Source organism: Uloborus diversus, unplaced genomic scaffold (genome assembly GCF_026930045.1).
Source record: "Uloborus diversus isolate 005 unplaced genomic scaffold, Udiv.v.3.1 scaffold_537, whole genome shotgun sequence".
In the NCBI taxonomy this organism is placed as follows: domain Eukaryota; kingdom Metazoa; phylum Arthropoda; class Arachnida; order Araneae; family Uloboridae; genus Uloborus; species Uloborus diversus.
Window position 1 is genome coordinate 1 of NW_026558722.1, and position 26,532 is coordinate 26,532.

Below are 26,532 nucleotides of genomic sequence, written 5' to 3' on the forward strand. Positions count from 1 at the left end.
GCGTCACAGACATCCAGACAGACATCCAGATATCCAGACGGAGAGACTTTCAGCTTTATTATTAGTAACTAGCAAAACCCGCACGGCTTTGCCCGTAGTAGAAAATCAAAAGTTCATTTGGTTCGCCTGTATATTTACAAATAATGGATGATTAATTTCCCGCCAATTGGCTACGTTCATTCGCTCTTAGAGCCAAAATTTTTATTTACATTTTTTTATTATTTTAACCGGCCACCCGCCATAAAACAGATAAACCGTGTTTTGGGGTCTCAGATCTTGGTCTACAGGGACGACGGGTTCGAACTGAAAAATTCATTTTGTGTTGAATAGTCCATTTATTGAGACACATTGTATAACATTGCTTTTTGACTAATAGAAGTGGAGCAGCAATAAGAAATGTAATGAAAACGGGAAAATTCATATAATTGTATAAAATGCTTGGAACGCCGAATGCACGTACATTTTCGAGGTAGACCGTGCAACGCCTGGCAATGCAGCTAGTAGACTCATAATTGCTGGGGAGGAGAGATTTTTTTTTTGCAATTAAAACAATTAAATGTATGCTCTGTAAAATTCCCTCCTCGAAAGTGATCATTTATTTTTAATTTAATCAATCGATAATTCACCCCTGGGGGGGGGGGCACCACGTTGTAAAACCGCGCACCGGGTAGCAACCCCCTCCATAGGTGTGGAGGGGGGATTGCTACGAGGTTTTTTTTTTTATCGAATAAACGTTCAAGCTTTGGGGGGGTGGGGTTTGCAATTCAAACAGTCATGCGTAAATTCGAATAATACTCGATGTGGACCAAATAAAGAGGAACAAAAAAATTTTTTTTTGACAAACTGAACCATAGTTACTGGGGGGGGGATTTTTTTTTGGCAATCAAAATAATGAAACTAATACCCTGTAAAATTCCCCCCCCCCCCCACGAAAGTGATCATTTTTTTTTTAATTTTTATAATCGATACTTTACCCCTGGGGGGCACCACGTTTGCCCCAACGTAGCTGGGGGAGAAATTAGCTACGTGTTTTTTCTTATTAATTTAATGTTATTATATAATTGTTAGCCATTTAACTCATCACTATAATATTTTTCTTTTTTCTGACCTTTCATCCACCCACGCAGCCGTGTGAACCAAAATTAGTGGGGGGGATTCGAGCCAAAGTTTTTAATTGCATTTTTTTGTTATTTTAACCGGCCACAAGCCATAAAAGAGATAAATCGCGTTTTGGTGGGTCAGCTCTTGGTCTATTCGGCCCATTTTCATGAAATTTGACACAAAGTTAGTTTGTAACATGGGAGTGTGTACCTCGAAGCGATTTTTCGAAAATTCGATTTTGTTCTTTTTCTATTCCAATTTTAAGAAAATTTTACTGATCAAATTATCAAAACGTGGAAGAGTAAATTACGAAACTATCATAACGTGGAACCGTAACATGGGCGTTCAAATGAACATAGCAAATTGGCGAGAAATTCGTCATCCATTATTTGTAAATGTACAAGCGAATCAAATGACCTTTTAATTTTCAACTACGGACAAAGCTGTGCGAGTACCACTAATGTAACATATTTAGAGATATCTGGAGGCTAGATTACGAAAATATGGCTTTGAAACGAAAATAGAGCTAGAAACAGTAAGACTCTCGAAGTGTGGTTAAGCACTTACTCAGAAATTACGTAAAAAAAGAAAAAAAGAAGAATGAAATCTATTCCCAGACGGTTAAAAGGTGTTTTTGGCACTGCATGATATTCTACTAAATAATAACTTAATAAAAAGTTGGATTATTCAATAACATACAGACATTTTTTTAAGTGTACGTAGACTTTTGTGAGATAAAATTTCCGGCGCTTTTTGTTTTTTGATTTTTAAAAAATTAAGTTTATATATTTTTAAAAAAAATTTTCATGTAATTTTGTTGAAAATTGATCATAGATCTTATAATTAAATACCTATTCTGAAATATTAATTCTAACCAATGGATAATGTCCTATTTCATTGAAAGTCGTAGGTGTACGAACATTTTTGGGAGCCACTGTATGTTCTTCATCAAGACTTTTTTCTAACAAAGTTTGTTTGAAGCAAATTCGCATTTAAGTTTGTGTGTGTGTGTGATTTATATTTGCCTAGAAATTCTCCGTAGGCGCTAATGTTAAGTTTTTTTGAACTGTTCAAAATTGAACTAGAAATTGTTCAAATCAAAAAGTGAAATATGGAATGACGTGTCTTCGCCGAGATCTTTCGAACAAAAAAAATTTGTTCGAATCGTACTTTTCACTCAAAAGTTATTAAGGCGAGACAGACAAACATACAGACATTTTCCCCATCTCAATACCCCGCTTTCCAACTTTTAATTTTTCCATATTTATTAAATTACTAGCTGCGTACCCGCGTTGTACGGGCTACCTAAAATTTGAAAGAGATGTCCAGTAGTTTATGTTTTTGTAGTACCCTGACATCAGTTTCAAACGCGTTAAGGTCGATTACGTGAAACTACAGCATTAAGACTTAATAAATACCACTAAGCATTAATTTAATACCAAGTGATCAGATTCCAATTAAGCTTTAGTAAAAATCATTAAAAGTAATTTTTTTGTTCAACTCTGTTTCCATTAAAGAAATCCAAACAATCTTAATTAACGTGTTCTTTTAACTAAACAAGAAGGAAAAAGAGAGTTAATATAATTCGAAAACTCACCAATGCGAAGGGAAAAGTTCAAAAAAATAAACATAATAAGTCGCACATCTTAAATCTACCAAACTATGAGGCTGCTAATGATAAACTTACACTACACTAAATAAATATAACTAAAGAAATATTTTTCATATGCTGAAAAGAGTTAAGAACGTTGGCTGTAAAAAATTTAAAAAAAAAAAAACTGCAAACGATAAATAAAAGTTAAGCCCGAATAGAGGAACCGATTAACCCGGTTGGTTGTTTTGATGACGTCATTCCCACTGAAATAATTGTTATTTTATTTATTAACAGAAATGCAAAATGGCAACAGAAAGAAATAAAAATAATTGCTTAGATTAAAAGAGAAGCGAAGCTATTCGGAACTCCAGCGCTCGAATACGCTACCTTGCGGTGATTTACAAAACTGCCGATGGAACTAAAACATTGCCACGTTTTAGTTCCATGTGTGTCTGTTGACGTAAACACAGGCAGTTTGTTCTGAGTATTTATTAACGCAATCGATGTGTCTTAGTTTGCTTTCAGCTACAGAAATTAATTCATCCCCTAAGAGTATTCTCGAGCTTCTCAAAATAATGTTAGTTTTCCTTATTTCTTTCAAAAAAGTATTAAATGGTGGACGCGTAAACAAGAAAACTCTGGATTAACAAAATTGGATAACGTTATACCAGGTAAAAAATTTTATTGTATGAATTTGTAAGAATATGAGTTTTTTTTAATCTTAAATTAATTTAACTAATCATATTTTACAGCAGCATTTAGTTGGATGGACAGTATGCAAAATATTTTCTTGGATTTATTATCGTAGAACAAAATGAAAAATGTTTAACCCAGAAAGAATTTACTTTATTCCTTTTATTCTCAGCTGAAAGGTTTCGCCAAATTTGTTTAGGGTTACAATTTTGGTATTGTGCGAGCACAGTAGCCTTGGCGAGATTTCGCGTTTTTAGTTAAACCATTTTTAATTTTTATCATGAGTGGAATAAAATGGTAGTAAGATTACAGAATTCGATAAGTGAAAAGAAATAATGGTCAATCAACTGAAAAGAAAACTACCACCATATATCCGTGAGAATTTTGTTGATGATTTGCATAACATGACACAATTAAATCGTAACTCAGAAATTAGAAAAATCGAAACAGAAAATTTTTAAATGAACCGATTCGGGAATTCGAGAGAAATAACTCAGCTACAAATGGAAAAAAAATAAGCGCTAGCCAAGCAAGGCAAAGAAATATCATCTTCTTTCGATAATAATTTGTAATGTCATATTGAATTTTCTAGCATTAATTGTTGTTCTTGTCAGGCCACAATTATTATTTAGTTTTATCAAGAATTGATAAATATCGAATTCAACATCATGGAAATAGCTGCTTAGAACTACGAACTACGTAGTTTGCATTAATCTTTGACGTTTAGTAATGCTTCTTGAATTCTCATTTCTTTCTACGTGGGCCAGAATATCCACAAGACTTTGAAAATTAATTTAAAAAGAATAAAGCGAAAACATCATACGTACTAACAAAAATCACAACACTTTTAGCATTTTCTTCGTTACCATGTGCGTTTGTATTAGTTTTCAATTCCGCCATTAGACAGTGACTTCAGTGCCCCCTACAGTTCGGTGGAGTTGCGAATTAATTTACACTAAATTTCTAAACAAAAAATGCTTTAGTTTTAGAGGAGTTTTCGGATTTATGTATCAGAATAAAAGAGAAATTAAACTAATTAAAAGTAAAATTCTAGACGGAATCGTTGTTTTAAGATTTGGACAGCAACCAAAAAAATCCCTCGCAACTCCAGCGCTCGAATACGCTACCTTGCGGTGATTTACAAAACTGACGGAAAAACTAAAACTTTGCCACGTTGCGTTCCATGTGTGTCTGTTGACGTAAACACAGGCAGTTTGTTCTGAGTATTTATTAACGCAATCGATGTGTCTTAGTTCGATTTCTGTAGTTTTCAGCTACAGAAATTGTTTCGTCCCTTAGTAGTATTCTCGAGCTTCTCAGAATAATGTTAGTTTTCCTTATTTCCTTCTAAAATGTGAATTGATTGAGAAATGGTTAAAGCGAAAACTCTGGATTAACAAACTTGGATAACGTTATACAAGGTAAAATATTTTAGTGTTTTGTATGAATTTGTAAGAATATGGGTTTTTTTTAAATCTTAAATTAATTTAACTAACCATATTTTACAGCAGCATTCAGTTGGAATGGACAGTATGCAAAATATTTTCTTGAATATATTATCGTAGAACAAAATGAAAAATGTTTAACCGAGAAAGAATTTACTTTATTCTTTTTATTCTCAGCTGAAAGGTTTCGCCAAATTTGTTTAGGGTTATAGTTTTAGTACTGTGCGAGCAATGTAACCTTGGCGAGATTTCGCGTTTTTAGTTAAACCATTTTTAATTTTTATCATGAGTGGAATAAAATGGTAGTAAGATTACAGAATTCGATAAGTTAAAAGAAATAATGGTCATTCAAACTGAAAAGAAAACTACCACCATATTTCCGTAAGAATTTTGTTGATGATTTGCATAACATGACATAATTAAATCGTAACTCAGAAATTAGAAACATCGAAACAGAAAAATTTTAAATTAACCGATTCGGGATTTTGAGAGAAATAACTCAGCTACAAATGCAAAACAATTAGCTCTAGCCAAGCGAGGCAAAGAAGTATCATCTTCTTTTGATAATAATTCGTAATGTCATATAACTAAACTATCTAGCATTAATTGTTATTCTTGTCAGGCCACAATTATTATTTAGTTTTATCAAGAATTGATAAATATCGAATTCAACATCGTGGAAATGGCTGCTTAGAACTACGAACTACGTAGTTTGCATTAATGTTTGACGTTTAGTAATGCTTCTTGAATTCTAATCTCTTTCTACGTGGGCCAAAATATCCTCAGGACTTAAAATATTGATTTAAAAAGGATAAAACAAAAAAATCATACATACGAACAAAAATCACAACACTTTTAGCATTTTCTTCGTTACCACGTGCGTATGTTTTAGTTTTTTCGTCCGCCATTAGACAGTGACTGCAGTTTGCTGATGAAAAAATTGGTTCATGGATACATCATGTGACTGGTGGAAGGCTTGGCGAAAACTTTGGCAACATGGTTGCTAGATGGCAGGATTATCTATAGTTTGGCACTCGACATGTATTTTATGACGTAATGTGTTTTTATTATAATTTTTTCCCCCAGGTGCAGAGATGATTGAACTGTTTTTCTTTTAGTTATGCATTATTTTGACATTAGTAATTAGTTTTTGATCACAGTTTTCAGTAACTTTTATTTCATTCGGAACTGCTACGTCAGCATTGGCGTAAACGTTTTGCGTTAACGCAAAAATGTACTAATCGGTGTCTTAAATTGAAATTGTTGGTAAAAATCTTACCGTTTGCTTTTTTTTTCGGCGCTTGCATCTTCAATTGCTTAGAAAGTTATTGAAATTGAATAAAGAAAATGCACAATACTATCTAAAAGAAAAACTCGCTATATTTACAAAATATTTACAGCTTAGAATAACAAATTTACAAATCAGACTCCATAAAAGATCATTCTTCCGTGTTCCATCAATTCTATTTATTTTATTTCTCGGGCGTTGTAATATGTAGAGGCGTTGATCGTCTGCTACGATCAACGCCTGCTGTTGCTTCACATGGTTTGGTTTATGAGCAACAAAAGGGTTGCCATAGCTCGGTCTACTCTTATTATTAGTCTATGAAAAATCCCCTTTAAAACAATTTTTAGAATTTTATTTGCTCACCCAAGTGCAAAATGGCAACAGGAAAGAAATAAAAATTCCTGAATAACATAATGTTAATTAATGTTTTAATTAATTCTCAACTCCAGAGCTCGAATACGCTACCTTGCGGTGTTTTATAAAATTAAAGAAAAAGGTAAAACATTGCGTTCCACGTGTGTCTGTTGGTAAACATAAGCAGTTTGTTTTGAGTATTTATTAACGCATTCTATGTGTCTTAGATTGCTTTCAGCAACGGAAATTGTTTCGTCCCTTTTAATGGTATTCTCAAGCTTCTCAAAATAATGTTAGTTTTCATTATTTCCCTCTAAAAATTGTGTTGTTTGTCGTAAATGGCGAAAGTGTAAAACACAAGAAAACTCTGAATTGACAAACTTCGCATTCGTCTGTTCGATGCATTTTTTTTTTTTTTTTTGAGCAATCACGATTGCTTATTGTCCTCACTTGACCGTCTTTGGCGTCCGGTTCCTTTTTCAGCTTGGACCAGGGGCCTCTGCAACACCACCGCCCACCGTCCTCTGCAGGCGCGGCTGCTCCGGTCCCGAGCTATCCGCTTCTCCTGGTCGGAGGCGTCCGCACGCACGCTCACACACATACACACACAACACTTCACACACATGCACTCACACACGCCTACGTGCATACACACAGGTCTACGCATGCACACAAGCCTACACACACACAACTATGCACACGTAACCGCCCAGGAGGAGGGGCAGGATTGGGGGGACAGGAGCCGTTTCTTGAAACACTCCAATGAGCACGGTCCTGTCGTAGTTCGTGATTGCGAAAAATATAATTCGAATTCATTATTTCAGAATTCAAATTAATTTTCTTTTTTTTTTCTGAAAGAGTTTAACGTTAATACAGGGTTTTTTTTTTTTTTTTTTTTTTTTTTTTGTAAATTTGTAAGAATGTTTTTTTTTTTTTTTTTTTTTTTGAGCAATCACGATTGCTTATTGTTCTCACTTGACAGTTTTGATGTGCTGTGGTTTTATTTTTCCCCCGCCAGCACCACCGTCGGCCGGCCGCCTCATGACGCTGCTTCTATATAGCGAAAACCGTCTCCAGGTTGCGTCTATATCCTACACACACACACACACACACCTACACTCATATACACACACCTACACACACATAAACACACCTACACACACGCACACACACGCGCATACAAACACACATACACACGCACACATACACGCACACACACACACTCGTGATTGCGAAAAACATAATTTGAATTCATGATGTCAAAATTCAAATTAATTTTTAAATCTTAAGCTCGAAAGAAGGATTTGATGACATTAGCAGAAGAATTCGCAACTCCAATAAAATAAAGGGGTTGTTGCAGCCACTGTCTAATGGGGGATGAAAAAGGTAAAACAAACAAATTGCCTAACTTATAACTTATTTTGTAGTAAGTTACCGCCCTAAAGCCAGGGCTAAGGCAGAAATACTTAAAATACACCGCCAGCTCAGTTATTCCATCCGAGGACTGCAGTTTTGTGCTTTTTAGCACTCATCAGCCTGGAATAGGAATCACCTGAGCTGGAGGCGAAAAATCTCTTAAGGAAGCCAAGAGAGCCAAACAAACTAGTAAGTAATGCAGAATTAGCAAAACAGATGAGCGACCGCAGCAATAGGACTGCAGTTTCGTGCTTTTTAGCACTCATCACCCCGGAATAGGAATCACATGAGCTGGAGGCGAAAAATCTCTTATGGGAGCCAAGAGAGAGCCAAACAAACTAGTACGTAATGCAGAATTAGCAAACCAGATGAGCGACCGCAGCAATGGTGCGGTTCAACTCAAAGATTGAAGGCAAAGCTAAGGTATTTTGTAGTAAGTTACTGCCCTAAATCCAGGGCTATGGCAGAAATACTTAAAATACACCGCCAGCTCAGTTATTCCATCCGAGGACTGCAGTTTCGTGCCTTTTAGCACTCATCAGCCCAGAATGGCTTTAGGGCGGCAACATTCCGAAAGAAATAATGGAAGATCAATTAAAAAGAAAACTACCATCATGTATCCGTGAGAATTTTATTGATGATGCATGACAGAATTAAATCATAAACAAAGGTTTTGTTACATGAAATATTTATTGTGTTCATGGCCAAAATGAAAATGTTCCTTCAAGAATTGATAAATTTCGAATTCAACATCGGGGAAATGTCTGCTTACAACTACAAACTACGTAGCTTGCATTAATTTCTAACGTTTAGTTATGATTCTTGAATTCTCATTTCTTTCTACGTGGGCCAGAATATCCACAAGACTTTAAAAATTAATTCAATAAGAATAAAACAAAAAAGTCCTGCATGCAAACAAAAATTACTTTTCTTAATTCGCAACTCCAGCTCTCGAATATGTTACCTTGCGGTGATTTATAAAATTAAAGAAAAAGGTAAACTATGCGTTCCATGTGTCTGTTGAGGTAAACATAGGCAGTTTGATATGAGTGTTTATTAACGCATTCGATGTGTCGTAGATTGCTTTCAGCAACAGAAATCGTTTTGTCTCTTAATAGTATTCTCGAGCTTCTCAAAAATGTTAGTTTTTCATTATTTACCTTTAAAAAGTGAATTGATTGTCGTAAATAGCGAAAGTGTAAACATAAGAAAACTCTGGATTAACAAACTTCGCATCGGCCTGAAATTAACAACGAATATGCTCGTCTGTTCGGAGCTTTTTTTTTTTTTTTAAAAAGAGGACGACGTTTTACCAGTTTTTTTTTTTTTTTTTTTTTTTTTAATATATTGCTTCGTGTGTATTTGTATAAGTGTGAGGGGTTTTTTTATCTAAAGCTTGAAAGAAAGATTTGATAACATTAGCTGAATAATTTGGGCTTTCATTTCAGCCCCATTTATAAAGAACTAATTTAACTAACCTTATTTTGCTACAGCATTTAGTTGGAATGGACAGCATACCAAATATTTTCTGGAAAATATTATTGCAGAATGAAACGAAAAATGTGTAACCGAGAAAGAAAGTTTAGAATTTGAATTAGCAAAAACAAAAGCTGAGGTTTCTAATCGCCAAAATAGTGCGCCAACTTTACTTTATTGCTTACATTATCGGCTGAAGAGTTTCACCAAATTTTGTTTAGGTTTATAGTTTTAGTATTGTGATTGTGCAAGGAAAGAACCTTTGGCAAGATTTCATTTATCAGTTAAGTCTTTTTTTGAGTGGATTAAAATGGTAGGAAATTACAGAATTCGATAAGTTTAAAGACATAATGTTAGATCAATTAAAAAGAAAACTACCACCACATATCCGTGAGAATTTTATTGCTGATTTGCATAGCACGTCAGAATTACATCATTTAATTCAGACATTAGAAACATACGAAACAGAAAAAAATAAAATTAACCGATTCAGCAATTTGATAAATAACTCAGCTACAAATATAAAACAATTAGCAATAGCCAAAAAAAGAAATAAGAAATATCATCTTCCTCTTTTGATAATCAATCACAATGTCATGTAATTAAAATTATCTAGCATTAAATATTATTCTTGTCAGTCTTATGGCCACAATGAAAATGTAATTCCATCAAGTATTGATAAATATTGAATTCAACCTCGTGGAAATGGCTGATTCAGATTTACGAACTACGTGATTTGCATTAGTTTCTGACGTTTAGTAATGCTTCTTGATTTCTCATTTCTTTCTATGTGGGACAGAATATCCACAAGATTTTAAAAAATAATTTTAAAAAAAATAAGACAAAAAAAAATCATCTAGAAAAACTACTAGGCTTATTAGCATTTTATACGCTACGGCATGCGTTTGTTTTACCCCTTTCACCCGTAATTAGACAGTGGCTGCAGTGCCCCCTATAGTTTGTTGGAGTTGCGAATACTTCGAAGTTCTCCGCCAAAAACTGAATGCATTAAAGTGAAACTTTAGAGTGAAAACAAAAACAAATCATAATAAAAACAAGTATTTGCAGTGAAAACCATGGGGTCGAAGTCAGAGTCAATCTGATTTTGGGACAAAAAAGTCAAATTCAGGAGCCGAATTGTATTTAATTCAAAGACTCTGAGTTGGAAAAGGTCATCTTTCTTAAAGTCCGCAAATCTGCAAATATTTGCGGAGTCGAACTCGGACTTACTCTGGGATAAAGGAGTCGGAGTCAAATTTTCAAAAGTGGGGTCAGCTGGCTGCCGCTAGCAGCAATGGAGCTTAGTACCAATTTTAACTTCGGGCCCTTCCCCATGACCCCCACCCCCGCCATTGCATATTTTATACCGTCACTGCATTTCCTCTCACTCATGCACTTACAAACTTCAAAATCAATTGTTTAAAGTTGTATTCATGTGTGACGCTGTATTGTTTCGTTGCTTATAACTGATATTTTCAGTTTTAATGTAAATTAAACTAGTATGTTGTGGCCATTACGAAACTTTCTTCTATATTTTTCCTTTTTCTGATCCCTCCCCATGCTTGACGAGGAAGCAATATTCCTAACAAAAACAAAATTGCACATGCAAAAACTTGACGACCATCCCAATGTCTGAATTATTGTAAAAACAAAACAAAGAGCGAAAATTGAAAGTTACTTTAAAAGCCTTACTTGAATTAATTACAAATATTTTATTTACTAACAAACATAAGATGGCAACAGTTAAAAATTTTAAATCATTGAGTTAATATTTCCGATCATTTCCATACAATTAAAATTACGAGAAATACGCAGACGACAATCTATTACGATTTATCTTTCTTATTGTTGCATTAATAAAACTATTTTTATTCGCAAAAAAAAAAAAAAAAAAAAAAAAAAAAAAGAACTCTAATTTGAATTCCGAAACTTTGAATTCAAATTATGTTTTTCGCAATCACGAGTTGCGACAAGACTGTACTGGTTAGAGTTATTGTTTCTAGAAATGGCTCCCCCTCCCAAGCATGTCCCTCCTTCTGGGTGCTTTCGTGTATACAGTGGCTCCCAAAAGTCTTCGTACACCTACGACTTTCAACGAAATAGGCCCCAATCCATTGGTTAGAATTAATATTTCGGAATAGGTATTTAATTACACGATCTATGATCAATTTTTAACAAAACTACATGAAAAGTTTTTAAAAAATGTTAAAACTTATTTTTTTAAAAATCAAACACCAAAAAGTGCCGGAAATTTTATCTCACAAAAGTCTTCGTACACTTTATAAAAAGTCTATATGTTATTGAATAATCTAACTTTTGATTATATTATTAATTAGTAGAATATCATACAGTATTCATAACACCTCTTAAACGTCTGGGAATAAATTTTATTCTTTTTCTTCCTTTTTTTGCGTAATTTCTGAGTAAGTGTTCAACCACACTTCGAGTCTTACTGTTTCTAGCTCTATTTTCGTTTTAAAGCCCTATTTTCGTAATCTAGCGTCCAGATATCTCTAAATACGTTACATTAAGTTCAAATGTGGAGATTGAGGGGGTATTTTCTAAACTTTAGGACAATTTTCGAGGCACTAGACGCAAACGTTGAAAGCCGTGTGCTTCTTATCGTTTTCTTGATAAAAAACAAAGTTGTTTCCAATAACCAAATTTTTGGCTAAGAGTTCCAAATTGGTTTTTAAAATATTTAAAGGAACAGCATAATTCATTATTTCATCAAAAAATTACAAACTACCAAGTCCTGATGCTGATATGCACCCTCACGCTAGAACACCTCCACCGTCCTGATTAACTGATCCAAATAAGTTCTTAAGATTAAGTTTCTTATTTTTTCTTCAATTACAGTTATACAACAATTTAACCAAAAATGTTAAATTAATTTTTATCTGTAAGTAAGACGTGATTCTAAAACGTTTTTAGCTTATTTATCATTGATTTTGCGATGAAAAGCGTAAGCTTTCTGTTTATCGCACGACCAAGAAAATTTCTGCGGGAAGAGGTCCTTTTTAATCCAGCTAATCAGAGAACTTGGCGAACAATTTTAGGTGAAAATTAAATGTAAAATGTTTCATTTAACTGTACAGAATCTTTTACAGCACTTAAATGCGTATTTTTCATAAATTTTTAACTTTAAATCTCCGATCACGTTTTGTCAACTTTGCCGGTTGACCTTTTCTTACCTTGTTCTCGGTCCGATTCCTTTCTTTAAAGCATTTTATCAAGCACTTTACTAAACAAACAAATAAATTAACTAATTTAGAGACATTTCAAACCAATTTACCACTCTTGTGGGAAAAAAATTCAAATTTTGAATGGTGTTTGCAGTTTTTTACGAATACCAGCCATTTTACAGTAACAAACACAATATTAAGGAATAAATAAACAAAAAATTAAAGCCAAATGACTTATAAGGATCAACACAATGCAAAAATATTAATAAAATGGCATATGATCATTTTAATCATGAATTTATTCGAAAATATTTGAGTGTACGATGACTTTTGTGGCGTGTTATTTCTCTGTCTCTTCGTTTTCTGACCCATTTCAAAAAGAAGATCCGTCAATATTTTGAAAAAACCAATGGGTTGTATTTAGAATGACATAGGAATGATGTGAAAAAATATTGAACTTCATTTTCGAATTCAGTTTCGAGTTATTTTGGTTTTACTAAAAAATTTCAAAGTGTACGAACACTTTTGGGAGCCACTGTATAGTTGTGTGGGTGTGTGTAGGCTTATGTGTGTGCACGTAGGCGTGTGTATGTGTGTAAAGGCGTGCGCGCGTAGGCGACTGTGTATGAGCATACGTGTGTAGGACATGGACGCCACCGCCCAGCAAAAGTGGATTCCGGGGGACAGTGCTCAGGACCAGTCACGCCGCCGACGGTGGACGGTGGTGCTGCAGGCCTGGTCCAAGCTGGAAAAGGAACCGGAACATCAAGGACTGTCAAGTGAGAACAATAAGCAATCGTGATTGCTCAAAAAAAAAATCAACACCTCTTGGAGCGATTGGAGTCAAAATTGAACCAAAGCCTGTTTACGTATGGATTCACATGTATTCCAAATTTCAACCAGAACGTAGCATTACTTCTTGAGATAGGGCACTCACAATGGAAAAAAAGAACGGGCGATTGCGCTACCCCCTTTTTACTTTCTTCTATATCCAATATATATAGAAGAAAGTATTGGATTCGTGCAAATTTTCGAATTTCGAATTTTGACGGATTCGAAAGTTTTGAGGTGTGCTGAGTCCATTTCGACCATTTTTGGAAAATGTCTATCTGTCTGTGTGTGTGTATGTGTGTGTGTGTGTGTGTATGTGTGTCACGTCTGTGTGTGACCAGTTTTTTGTGGCCGCTCTACAACAAAAACTACCGCATGAAATCGAACGAAATTTAGTACACATATGTGCCCCTATGTGAACTTGTGCCCATTAGTTTTTGGCGCGAATTCCTCCAAGGGGGGTGGAGCAATGGGACGTTTTTCGAGTTACGCGTGCTTGCTATTCCTCAGGAAGTAACTGGCGGAATCGAACAAAATTTGGTCCATATGTTGGTATTAACAGGAACAGGTGTTGATTCAATTTTGGTGTCAATAACTCAAACGGGGGTTGAGCTATAGAACGTTTTTTGTCGTCAATTGTGACTGCTGTATCTCAAGAAATAATGAACGGAATGAAAGAAAAATTTATCGGCAAGTAGCCCTTAGTGGGTATAAGAACTGATTTTATTTTTGTGTCAACAGCTAAAAAGGGGGGTAGCGCATCACCCGTTCTTTTTTTCCATTTTGAGTGCCCTATCTCAAGAAGTAATGCTACGTTCTGGTTGAAATTTGGAATATATGTGAATCCATATGTAAACAGGCTTTGGTTCAATTTTGACTCCAATCGCTCCAAGAGGTGTTGATTTTTTTTTTTTTTTTTTTGAATAAAAATAGCTTTATTAATGCAACAATAAGAAAGATAAATAGTAATAGATTGTCGTCTGCGTATTTCTCGTGATTTTTATTATTGAATGGAAATGATCGGAAATATTATCTCAATGATTTAAAATTTTTAACTGTTGCCATCTTATGTTTGTTAACAAATAAAATATTTCTAATTAATTCAAGCAAGGCTTTTAAAATAACTTTCAATTTTCGCTCTTTGCTTTGCTTTTGCAATAATTCAGACATTGGGATGGTAGTCAAGTTTTTGCATGTGTAATTTTGTTTTTGTTGGGAATATTGCTTCTTCGTCAAGCATGGGGAGGGATCAGAAAAAGGAAAAATATAGAAGAAAGTTTCGTGATGGCCACAACATACTAGCTTTATTAATGCAACAATAAGAAAGATAAATCGTAATAGATTGTCGTCTGCGTATTTCTCGTGATTTTTATTATTGAATGGAAATGATCGGAAATATTATCTCAATGATTTAAAATTTTTAACTGTTGCCATCTTATGTTTGTTAACAAATAAAATATTTCTAATTAATTCAAGCAAGGCTTTTAAAATAACTTTCAATTTTCGCTCTTTGCTTTGCTTTTGCAATAATTCAGACATTGGGATGGTAGTCAAGTTTTTGCATGTGTAATTTTGTTTTTGTTGGGAATATTGCTTCTTCGTTTTTCTCATGTTGTCCTGAACCACGTAATGATAAAAACTTATAGTTAACAATTCCAATCTTGTCATGAAGACAAAAAATGTAGGGATAAATAATCAGGTTTGTTGTTACTGTTGTGGCAACATAGTTGTCACTCTCATTGGCATCATTTTTACTTTCTTCTATATCTAATATATAGAAGAAAGTATTGGATTCGTGCAAATTTTCGAATTTCGAATTTTGACGGATTCGAACGTTTTGAGGTGTGCTGAGTCTATTTCGACTATTTTTGGAAAATGTCTGTCTGTCTGTGTGTGTGTGTGTATGTGTATGTATGTGTGTGTGTGTATGTATGTGTGTCACGTCTGTGTGTGACCAGTTTTTTGTGGCCGCTCTACAGCAAAAACTACCGCATGAAATCGAACGAAATTTAGTACACATATGTGCCCGTATGTGAACTTGTGCCCATTGGTTTTTGGTGCGAATTCCTCCAAGGGGGATGGAGCAATGGGACGTTTTTTGAGTTACGCGTGCTTGCTATTCCTCAGGAAGTAACTGGCGGAATCAAACAAAATTTGGTCCATATGTTGCCACTAACAGGAACAGGTGCTGATTCAATTTTGGTGTCAATAACTCAAACGGGGGTTGAGCTATAGAACGTTTTTTTGTCGTCAATTGTGACTGCTGTATCTCAAGAAATAATGAACGGAATGAAAGAAAAATTTATCGGCAAGTAGCCCTTAGTGGGTATAAGAGCTGATTTTATTTTGGTGTCAACAGCTAAAAAGGGGGTAGCGCAATCGCCCGTTCTTTTTTTCCATTGTGAGTATCCTATCTCAAGAAGTAATGCTACGTTCTGGTTGAAATTTGGAATATATGTGAATCCATACGTAAACAGGCTTTGGTTCAATTTTGACGCCAATCGCTCCAAGAGGTGTTGTTTTTTACTTTCTTCTATATCTAATATATAGAAGAAAGTATTGGATTCGTGCAAATTTTCGAATTTCGAATTTTGACGGATTCGAACGTTTTAAGGTGTGCTGAGTCCATTTCGACCATTTTTGGAAAATGACTGTCTGTCTGTGTGTGTGTGTGTGTATGTGTGTGTGTATGTATGTATGTGTGTGTGTATGTATGTGTGTCACGTCTGTGTGTGACCAGTTTTTTGTGGCCGCTCTACAACAAAAACTACCGCATGAAATCGAACGAAATTTAGTACACATATGTGCCCCTATGTGAACTTGTGCCCATTAGTTTTTGGCGCGAATTCCTCCAAGGGGGGTGGAGCAATGGGACGTTTTTCGAGTTACGCGTGCTTGCTATTCCTCAGGAAGTAAATGGCGGAATCAAACAAAATTTGGTCCATATGTTGGTATTAACAGGAACAGGTGCTGATTCAACTTTGGTGTCAATAACTCAAACGGGGGTCGAGCTATAGAACGTTTTTTGTCGTCAATTGTGACTGCTGTATCTCAAGAAATAATGAACGGAATGAAAGAAAAATTTATCGGCAAGTAACCCTTAGTGGGTATAAGAACTGATTTTATTTTTGTGTCAACAGCTAAAAAGGGGGTAGCGCATCACCCGTTCTTTTTTTCCATTTTGAGTGCCCTATCTCAAGAAGTAATGCTACGTTCTGGTTGAAATTTGGAATATATGTGAATCCATATGTAAACAGGCTTTGGTTCGATTTTGACGCCGATCGCTCCAAGAGGTGTTGATTTTTTTTTTTTTTTGCGAATAAAAAAAATATTTTTATTAATGCAACAATAAGAAAGATAAATCGTAATAGATTGTCGTCTGCGTATTTCTCGTGATTTTAATTGTATGGAAATGATAGGAAATATTATCTCAATGATTTAAAATTTTTAACTGTTGCCATCTTATGTTTGTTAATAAATAAAATATTTGTAATTAATTCAAGTTAAGCTTTTAAAGTAACTTTCAATTTTCGCTCTTTGTTTTGTTTTTACAATAATTCAGACATTGGGATGGTCGTCAAGTTTTTGCATGTGTAATTTTGTTTTTGTTAGGAATATTGCTTCCTCGTCAAGCATGGGGAGGGATCAGAAAAAGGAAAAATATAGAAGAAAGTTTCGTGATGGCCACAACATACTAGTTAGCTGTTGACACCAAAATAAAATCAGCTCTTATACCCACTAAGGGCTACTTGTCAAGAAATTTTTGTTTGATTCCGTTCGTTATTTCTTGAGATACAGCAGTCACAATTGATGACAAAAAACGTTCTATAACTCAACCCCGGTTTGAGTTATTGACACCAAAATTGAATCAGCACCTGCTCCTGTTAGGGGCAACATATGGACCAAACTTTGTTTGATTCCGCTAATTACTTCCTGAGGAATAGCAAGCACGCGTAACTCAAAAAACGTCCCATTGCTCCGCCTCCCTTGGAGGAATTCGCGCCAAAAACCAATGGGCACACGTTCGCATAGGGGCACATATGTGGACCAAATTTCGTTCAATTTCATGCGGTAGTTTTTGCTGTAGAGCGGCCACAAAAAACTGGTCACACACAGACGTGACACATATACACACACACACAGACAGACAGACATTTTCCAAAAATAGTCGAAATGGACTCAGCACACCTCAAAACGTTCGAATACGTCAAAATTCGAAATTCGAAAATTTGCACAAATCCAATACTTTCTTCTATATATTAAATATAGAAGAAAGTAAAAACGACAGTTTGACGTTTGCACAAAAATATGTTTTCAAATGCAGTATCTTTTCCAGAAGAAATTGTTTAATTTGTCATGTTTGAGATAAGTGAGATATATTAACTCCAGCACGTTTCTGGTAATGTCATAAGAGACATTACCAGAAAAATAAACTTATATTGAAAAATAAACAGTACTAAATGCTTTGCAGCATTTAGTACCATTAAATTTAATGAATGGGTACCATAAGGAGAAAATAGATCAAGTAGGTTTTTGTTTATTTGGCTTTTGTCTCTTTTCACATCAACCTTCATGTTCGACCCATTTTCAAACACTCTGCAATCTTCTAATGGAATTCAGTGTCGTTATGGAAATTCATCAATTCTGAAGTAAAATAAATCCCGCTTTTTCTGGGAAATTCAGAAACTCAATAAATCTTTCCTGAAATAGCTTAATTTTTCTTCGATGAAATTATTAACATTATTATTGGAAAAATGGTTTCACGACCGTACGTCCCCCAAAGCTCCGAGCCCTGGTACTATGGGTCTGGTATCCCTTCCCAAACGGCGGCCCTGGGGGGTCAGTCATTTTTCCTCCGTGTATAAATTTTTGCCAAAGCTACGAAGCCAGAGTCGAAGTCGGGGAGTCGAAGTCTAACTAATTTTCAGGTACATGAATCGGAGTGGGAATCAGATGCCTCAAACTTCGCGGAGTTGGAGTCGGGAGTTTGTCGTCAAGAGCTATTTCCAAAAAAATTTGTGTGAAGTAAATCCGCCTTGAAAAGCGGAATCTACATTGACTTTCAGTTTTCCCGTAGGCGCTAATGTTAAGGATTTCAACAGCTCAAAATTGAACGGAAAATTGTTTAAATCAAAAAGATATTTCACAAACATGTTTTCATCAAAAGCTTTTTCCTACAAAGTTTGTTTGAAGCAAATTCGCCTCTAAGTTCGAAATTGCCTTGAATTTATCCCCATAGGCACTAATGTTAATTTTTTTTTTTCTTTTTTTTTTGAACTGTTCAAAATTGAACGAAAAATAGCTCAAATCAAAAAGTGAAACATAGGAATGAGGTGTCCCTCACCGAGCTCTTTCAAACGAAAAAAAATATTGTTCGAATCGGACTATTCACTCAAAAGTTATTAGGCGGGGTGGGGGTGGGGGGGGGGGGGGCAGACAGACTGAGAGACACTTTTCTCCATCTCAATACCCTACTTTCCAATTTTTAATTTTTCGATATTTATTAAGCAATCACGAATTACTTATTGTTTTCATTTGACCTTTGAATGACGTTCCTATGATTTTATTTTCCCCCCGCCTCCCTCTGCAGCACCACCGTCACATACACACACACACGCACGCACATACACACACACGCCTCACAGAGACACATACGCCTACATACACACAGAGACACAGACGCTCGTGATTGCGAAAACCATAATTTGAATTTAAAATGTCAAAAATTCAAATTTTCTTTCTCTTTTCTTTGTTTATTTTTCTTTTATTGTTATTATTTTATTTTATTTTATTTATTTATTTTTTCGCGATATTTTCAAGATGCATTAAGCCTTTTTTCATGCTTTTTTCTTCTTTCTCTGACTTTTACTGGGAAAGTACGCTAAAAATCGTCTGCGCATAGCTTTATGTAGAAACATAAAAGACTCCAAATTTCTCTGCCAAACACTGAATACATAAAAACAAATCATATTAACAATAATTATTTCAAAGTAAAAACCATTGCTGTGGAGTCAGAGTCAATCTCTGTTGGCGGGGGGGGGGGGCGGACCGCTCAGGTCGGTAAAGCAACGGACGCAAAATTATGTTTCAAATTATTTGCGATTTTAGCTAATTTTGAGAATATTGATCAGATACTAGAAAGTCGATATTGGTACGGGAAAGTAGGCTCGGTTAGTTCTGAACGAAACTTCTTGATGTGTTTAAAAGTGTTCTGATAATGCGTCCCGTATGCATTGATATGTTTTGGTAGTAGTGCCGGATCTACGATTTTTCCGAAGCGGGGCAAATATTAAAACATCCAGCACTCGAATACGCAACCTTCACGTGTTTTCTTTGGGATAAGTTACAAGCTTCAGACAGTTTGTGATGTAATGTAATTTCAGAAAAATTGAAAAGAAAGCTTCCCACAAATACGATGAAAATTTACTGTCATTCACTAAGCGTCAAAGCAAGTCATAAGTTATGGTATTTGTTTGTTTTACCTTTTTCATCCGCCATTAGACAGTGGCTGCAGCGCTCCCTATAGTTTATAGGAGTTACGAATCTTCATTCTCGGTCGCTACCGGTTGGTTGATCACATGACCGCTATTGACGTCAGTGCATGCTAAAACATTGGAGCTGACGTCATTGTTTGTCAACTGCCGGTAAACTACCGATTGATCAAAGAACGCAACCATTGTAGCAATGAAAGATGAAAATATCCTAATAATATAACTGTCGCTTTGTTCAACTTTAAATTTCTCTCTGCAAAAATACCCTTTCGTGCTGACTTTTAAAAGTTCTAACTTCATTGTTTTCTTCAAAAGCTTCAATTTTAACAAAATTTCCTGTTTTCCCCCCGAAGTTCGAATCCTTTTTTTCTCATTTCAATTTCTTCTTCTTTTTTTCCAATTATGTTTGCATTTGAATGAATTTCTCATCATTTAACAGTCTACTATTACGTTATCCGACCAACGCTGCAAAACAATGTTGAACAATATTGCCGCACTAGAAATTGGCGAAAGTAACGCTAATATTGTTTGTCAATATTTCCCAAGATATTTCCTACATAAGCATCATTGCGTCAATTTTGATTCGGATACATCTTCTTCGTACATAAAAGACAAAGCTGCGCGAAACACTGTAAACTAATAAAAAGAAGTCTGTTTCTTCTACGAAAGGTATTAAAATTGGAAACATTGTGATCGCGCGTGACAGAGTTTGGGGAAATGCTTGATTTCAAAGGAAATAAATGCTTCATATTTCTTCATAAAGGAGCTTCCAAAAAACAGTGCGCATGATCTCAAATGAAAATCTTATTACATTTTCATATTTTTTCTTTAAAACTCATTTATTAAAGGAGCTTAATAATTTTAGATAGCTATTGACAGCGCCACCTTCAACAGTTTTCGGCGAAACGCATACATTGGGCTTTGTACTACGCGTGAAGCAGAATTTTATTCTCTTGTTTGCTGTATATGTTTTTGACATTGACGCTCTTATGAAAACATCACTCACTTAACTGATATGCTTAACCTCCAACCATGGATTATTATAATTATCAAAATGGCGTACTCTGTTTCTGTATGCGAGGCCAAAATCCTGTGTTGCGTGGACATGTAGCTTTGTAGGTTATTAATCACAGGTTATCGATTACTAGTAATCGGCCTTATTGTGTACAAACCAAGCCGGATAGGATGTGCCTTAACTTTCGTGCACTCTATTCTGGTAAGCTTAAGTGATTATAAAGCAATAAATATGCAATTTCAAGTTATATGCAATTATTTACTTTTTAAAGGGAAATTGTTGTTCCGATCTATTCTAGATTAATTCCGTTTGCCTTTCATATGGCATTTTAGCTATGCAGGATTAATGTACTGCATATTTTCCTTTCTTGGATCCTGTTAATCAGTACATTTAAAGGAAATTATTAGTTTTATCATTTGAGTTTTATTTGTGTACATGTACATTGAGGAGCTGATGTTTGATTTGCGGTAAGGGATATTAATTTTGAAATCTTTTCTTGCTGCCCGGTTATGCGTTCGAAACATCGAATGAACAAATAATTTGCATACGATTATGCTCGTAACGTACTGTCCATTAACATAACTATTTTAAAGGGAACCCAATGATTATTGATTATTTTTGACACAAATGTTAATTGATTATCCATTATGTTAGTTACGAATAAAAGTCTACATTAAAAAAACAATGACTATTTATTTATTGATTCTTTTAATACTGTATTATTTTTGTAAATTCGAAATCCTGACTATTTAGTTATTGTTTTCCAAATTTGCGTGGAAAATATTTATGCGTAATTTTATGCAATTAAATATTTTCTCCATTTTGTTTACTTTTAGAATTGCACATCAAAATACATAGAGTGAGAACTTGGAAGTGTCTCAATGATTGTTTTCAATTGCATTATAACTCATTATTGTTAAATTGATTTAACATCGTGATTTGAACACAAACTGACATTCCTAATGATGTATCTTAATAAATATTGTGAGGATGATTATAATTATAAATATATATTTAATTGTTTTGAACTTGCGTAATATTTTATGTTCTTTTGTCCTGAAAAACTAATTAGAATTCAGGGGTGATTGTGTTCCGGTATTTTACCGAATTTCCGGTATTTTCGGACGTATTTCCGGTATTTTCATGTCCGAAAATACCGGAATTATGTTTTTTTTGTTATGCTTTTATCTCCCTACCTCCGCAATTTTTTAAAAACTACATAATACTCATAAAATATACCTGCAAGAGCCTTAAGATGGACACCTATCCCTTTAGATGGACAAATGTCAAGATAATTTTGTATAACACCAGCTCAAAAGTAACTTTGTAACCCATTAAAATTTTAATCAAATGTACACACACTATTTTGACTCTGACTATTGAACTATTTAATACTATGGCATAGGTGCACTTAAGTAATAGGGGCCAGAGATTACCCCCCCCCCCCACCCCTGTTCTCGCCTTGAAACTTCCAGGTATTTTTTGATGAACTCACAATCATCCCTGAGAATTATTTTTGTTTAAATTTCTAATTTATCTCAAAGTTTTGTATTGTATTTTTTTCTTGTTAATTTACCTTTCATAAAAAGCAATAATGTAAAGAATCTGCCATTAAAGCACATATTTGCAGGAAAATGTTGCAAACATATGTTTGAGGCTTTGTTGTTGTGAGTACTACTTAGGATGCAGGCACGTAGCTAGAACTTTGTTAAGGGGGGGGTCCAAGGTTGCACGAACTTCAAAAGAGGAGGCATGCTAAAGCAGAATTAGTAGCTGATAATTACACAAGACTAAGATAAATCCAATTAAAACTGATCTTTATAATATGATAATTAACTAAAATTAATTAAATAATTGAAATTAATAGAGTCTTTAGTTAAAATTAGTTAACAAAAAGTTAAATGTTAAGTGGTAAATTAATTATTGTCAGTTTGTAAATTAACATTAAACTGAAAGTTATCACATACAAAGTTTCCAAATATGGGTGAACCTATGTCCTCCTGAAAATAAGCGATATATTTTCTATTAATAAAAAGGGCACAATAAAAGAAAAACGGAAAACGAAAACTGTTCTAGAAATTACTTGGAAAATGCATGCGATAATTTAGTAAAATATTAAAGCTTTGTAATATATTTCAGCAAAATATGTACATTTGTACTTATGCCATTTTATTTGAAAACTAGAAAGTCACCCGTCAAGACATGACGGGTGAAAATTGCTTCAACTCTTCTTCATTTGAACGAAGCAATTGCCTGTTTGGTGATACTTTGATAGTTGAAATTTTAACTCTAACACCAGTGGATTAACCCTAAACTCCAGTAGATAACGTTCATTGTTTTCGTTTCTTCATTCCTCTGATATGACACAGTCTTACCAGTAAAACTGTTCAAGTTACCGGATCGAGTTCAGCCTTGTCACAAAGTCTTTCCTTGCATGTTAAGCATTACCAAAACATATTATCGAATTACATATCATGCCGTGGTGCGAATTCATTGTTGAAACACGCGGGTTACTCGATCAGCGTCATTATTTATATGAGGATAAATATATCTATATCTATGGAGTCGAATGTATACGAATGTTACATAACGTAATACGTAACCCTGCCGATTTGAACAACATTTCAGGCAAAATCCCACAACTCTCTCAACGAAAATATTAACAAAGTTTCATTTAAAAAGCTTGAATTAGTTTTTATTTATTTACATTTATAATATTTTTTTGATAACACAAAATAGAATGAATATTTCCAATCTTATCCGTTTTCTAATTATCATTCCTAATCATCAATTAAAAGCTTGAACAAACTATTAACTCTTTGAGGGACGGAGGCTTCCTTTGTTGCAACCATTTCATATATATATATATTTTCTTTCTTCAGCCAACTGACACAGTGATTTCAGTTAGCTGAAGAAAAAAAAAGAGAAGCAAGAAATAAATGGTGTTTTCAAGTGAAGTCACTATTCCTCAAAGGGTGAAAGCTGTTCGAACAAATTTTAAATATCGGAAAAGGCATATTGCCATTTTTTATCATTATTTTTTTCTTTCTAACGGGGATGTGTTAGAGGCTTTAGCCTTTTGCGGAACAAGTGCGAACCAACGATATGGCATCCAGTCATTCATATGCCACCATTAAGGCGCGGATGTGAATGTCACAGGAAAATTTGATGCCCAGTTTCCACCAGATGGAGACACCTGAGCTCTCTTCGATGCGAAACTGCAAAAGGAATTTAATTTTGTCAAGAATATTCAGTCAAACGACCTAAGGGATCTTTTACATGCCGATTAATGGAATGTATACCTAATGAATTAAATTAAGCATCTGTGTAATTTTATTTTAACAACATGTTGTTAATTTTAACAACAATACATATCATATTTTACGAGGCAGGTAATGATTTTTTTTTCTTCAATACGATGTTAGCAAAACATTCTATTGCAAGAAATACTAAATATCTTTAGCTTGAAAAAAATAAGTGTTTAAAAAAAGGCAATATATAAAAGAAAAGCTCAAAAACATTTACCTCGTATTCACCTTTTTTGTTTCTTTGCTTGTAACGCAGTAAATAGTGTTAATTTTCACCTAGTAATTTATAGTTAAATGCATATGCCTGTTTTTTGTTTCGTTTAATGCTAATTAAATAACTCCTTAGTACAAAGCCAATGAATAACAATCAGAAAATGTATTCCAATGATGCAAATACAAATATGTTTTATGGAACAACATCGAATAAGATTTTTTTTTTCATCAATTAAAAACTTTTTCTTTTGGGATCATAGAATCACAATTCAGTAATATTTAAAAGTAATAATTTCTAAAAAATTACTTATTACATGCGTTAATACGACCGAACTTGTAATTTCATAAACTGATCACAGTAAAATATTCAAGTAATTTTCAATTTAATTTTTCTATAAAACTTTGATACCGTAAAAAGTTTGTTACATCAACTTCAAGTTTTATATATTCATTCATTTTACCTTCAAACACGAATTTTTTTTTTTTTTTTTTTGGGGGGGGGGCATTTAATATGTTTCATGATCATGCTTAAATATTGGTGGGAAAACATCAGTAAAAAATCTACGTAATTTGTTATTCAGACAGGAGAGAAATGTTAAAAGTAATCTAAAAGTTCAAATAAAATTTTTATCAAAATATAAAATGAATCTGAAATGAACCACGCCAAAAATATAGAGTTAAAATGAAAAAAAAAATCAATAATTATTTTTCTCATCCTCAAACTCACGAAATGTGTAGAATTTCTTTTTTCGCTGCTGGCATAGAATCTAAAATTAGTTTTTAAATGGAAAAACACGTTAACACGTAAAATTGCTCGTATTATCAAGAAAACTTTAAAAGGGAGCACTGCGACTTACCTAGTTTGGGTAAACTTAATTTTCTTTTGCATACAATTTTGTTTAAGATATATAAGTATGACGTAGATAAAAACTGCGTGTTAAAACAGAAAAGAATCGGAATTCAATTACTGATTCACCAGGAACGCACCTCACTCTGGCTGTCGTTCGTACAACATGCGTCTACGAAATCCACGAAAATCCAAAAAGAAAAGAGAAAGAAATAAAGAAAATCACGCCAATATGAGACTGTGGGATACGGCGGAAGTGGCAATAAATGCTTGTTTTTACTTTGCCAATGGCAATTTGATGGACCAAGGAGAGGGGCTGAATTTCAAGGTCACAGGACCCAGCTGGTTTGAAAGTCGAAAGGGACATTTCCCCGTTTCGGACGGAGTAGGTGACACAGCAAAAAGCAGACGAAAATTGGGAACCTGCGGTTGTTGCACGAGGTTCTCGTGTTCTGAATTGACTCAAGCGCTGAGAAAATTGTTGATTACTGGAAATATTTAAGGAGAGAGAATGCTGCGTTTTATAAACTCATTACCTTTCGGAAAAATTTTGTTGATGCGAGATGGAACAACTGAGAAAAAAGGAGAGGGGTCTTTCGGGAAGGGGGGAGTCCGGACCCCATGGACCCACCCCTTGGCTACGTCCTTGTAGGGTGCTAACCAGGGAATCTCAAAAATATTGTAATAATGAAAAATTTGAAATAGGTAGCAATCAAAAGAGCATATTGTGACCTTTTTTACACCCACATTTTGTTTGCCCTTGTGTCCCCCATTATCGAGTTACAGTTGAACCTGCCTGTCTCAAAAGCCTCTACGTCAACATTTTTCAATTTTCCTTTATTACAGCGTTAGTTCAGTGTTTTTCCTCATGTTTATCTTGAATGAGTTTTCCTGAAAACCTCGATATCTCAAATTCTAACTACACTAAACTCCCGATTAACCGCGAAATAGGGTGGCCTGCAAACAAAAGATAAACGAAATCTCGGATAATCCGTAAATTTAGTAATCAATGTTAATATATGAGATTGCTCAAAAAGGTAACACTCTCATACATTTAAACTATAGCTAAAAAGATAAAAGAGTAAAAGATGCATGTGAAAGTTAAAAAAGGAATACTCGTTATTACAAAAACATTAGGGGGAGGTGGGGTATATTGGACAGTGGGGCACGTTGGACCGGTCTCAATTATTTTAATACTATTAATATTTTTAATTTTATTTTATGACCAACAGATAGCAACTATGGTCCTACAAATCATATAATGAAATCCCATAG

The 26,532-nt window shown here is 34.4% G+C and overlaps 1 protein-coding gene across 1 annotated transcript in view; it reads left to right on the top strand.

Annotated features, from left to right (window-relative positions):
• The first annotated feature begins 20,956 nt into the window (after nt 1-20,956).
• The window catches only part of LOC129233572 (arginine-glutamic acid dipeptide repeats protein-like), a 57,484-nt gene continuing 51,908 nt past the window's right edge, over nt 20,957-26,532 (top strand). Inside the window, 1 exon segment of the mRNA XM_054867583.1 lies at nt 20,957-21,090. The gene's annotated coding sequence lies outside the window, so the exon portion shown is untranslated.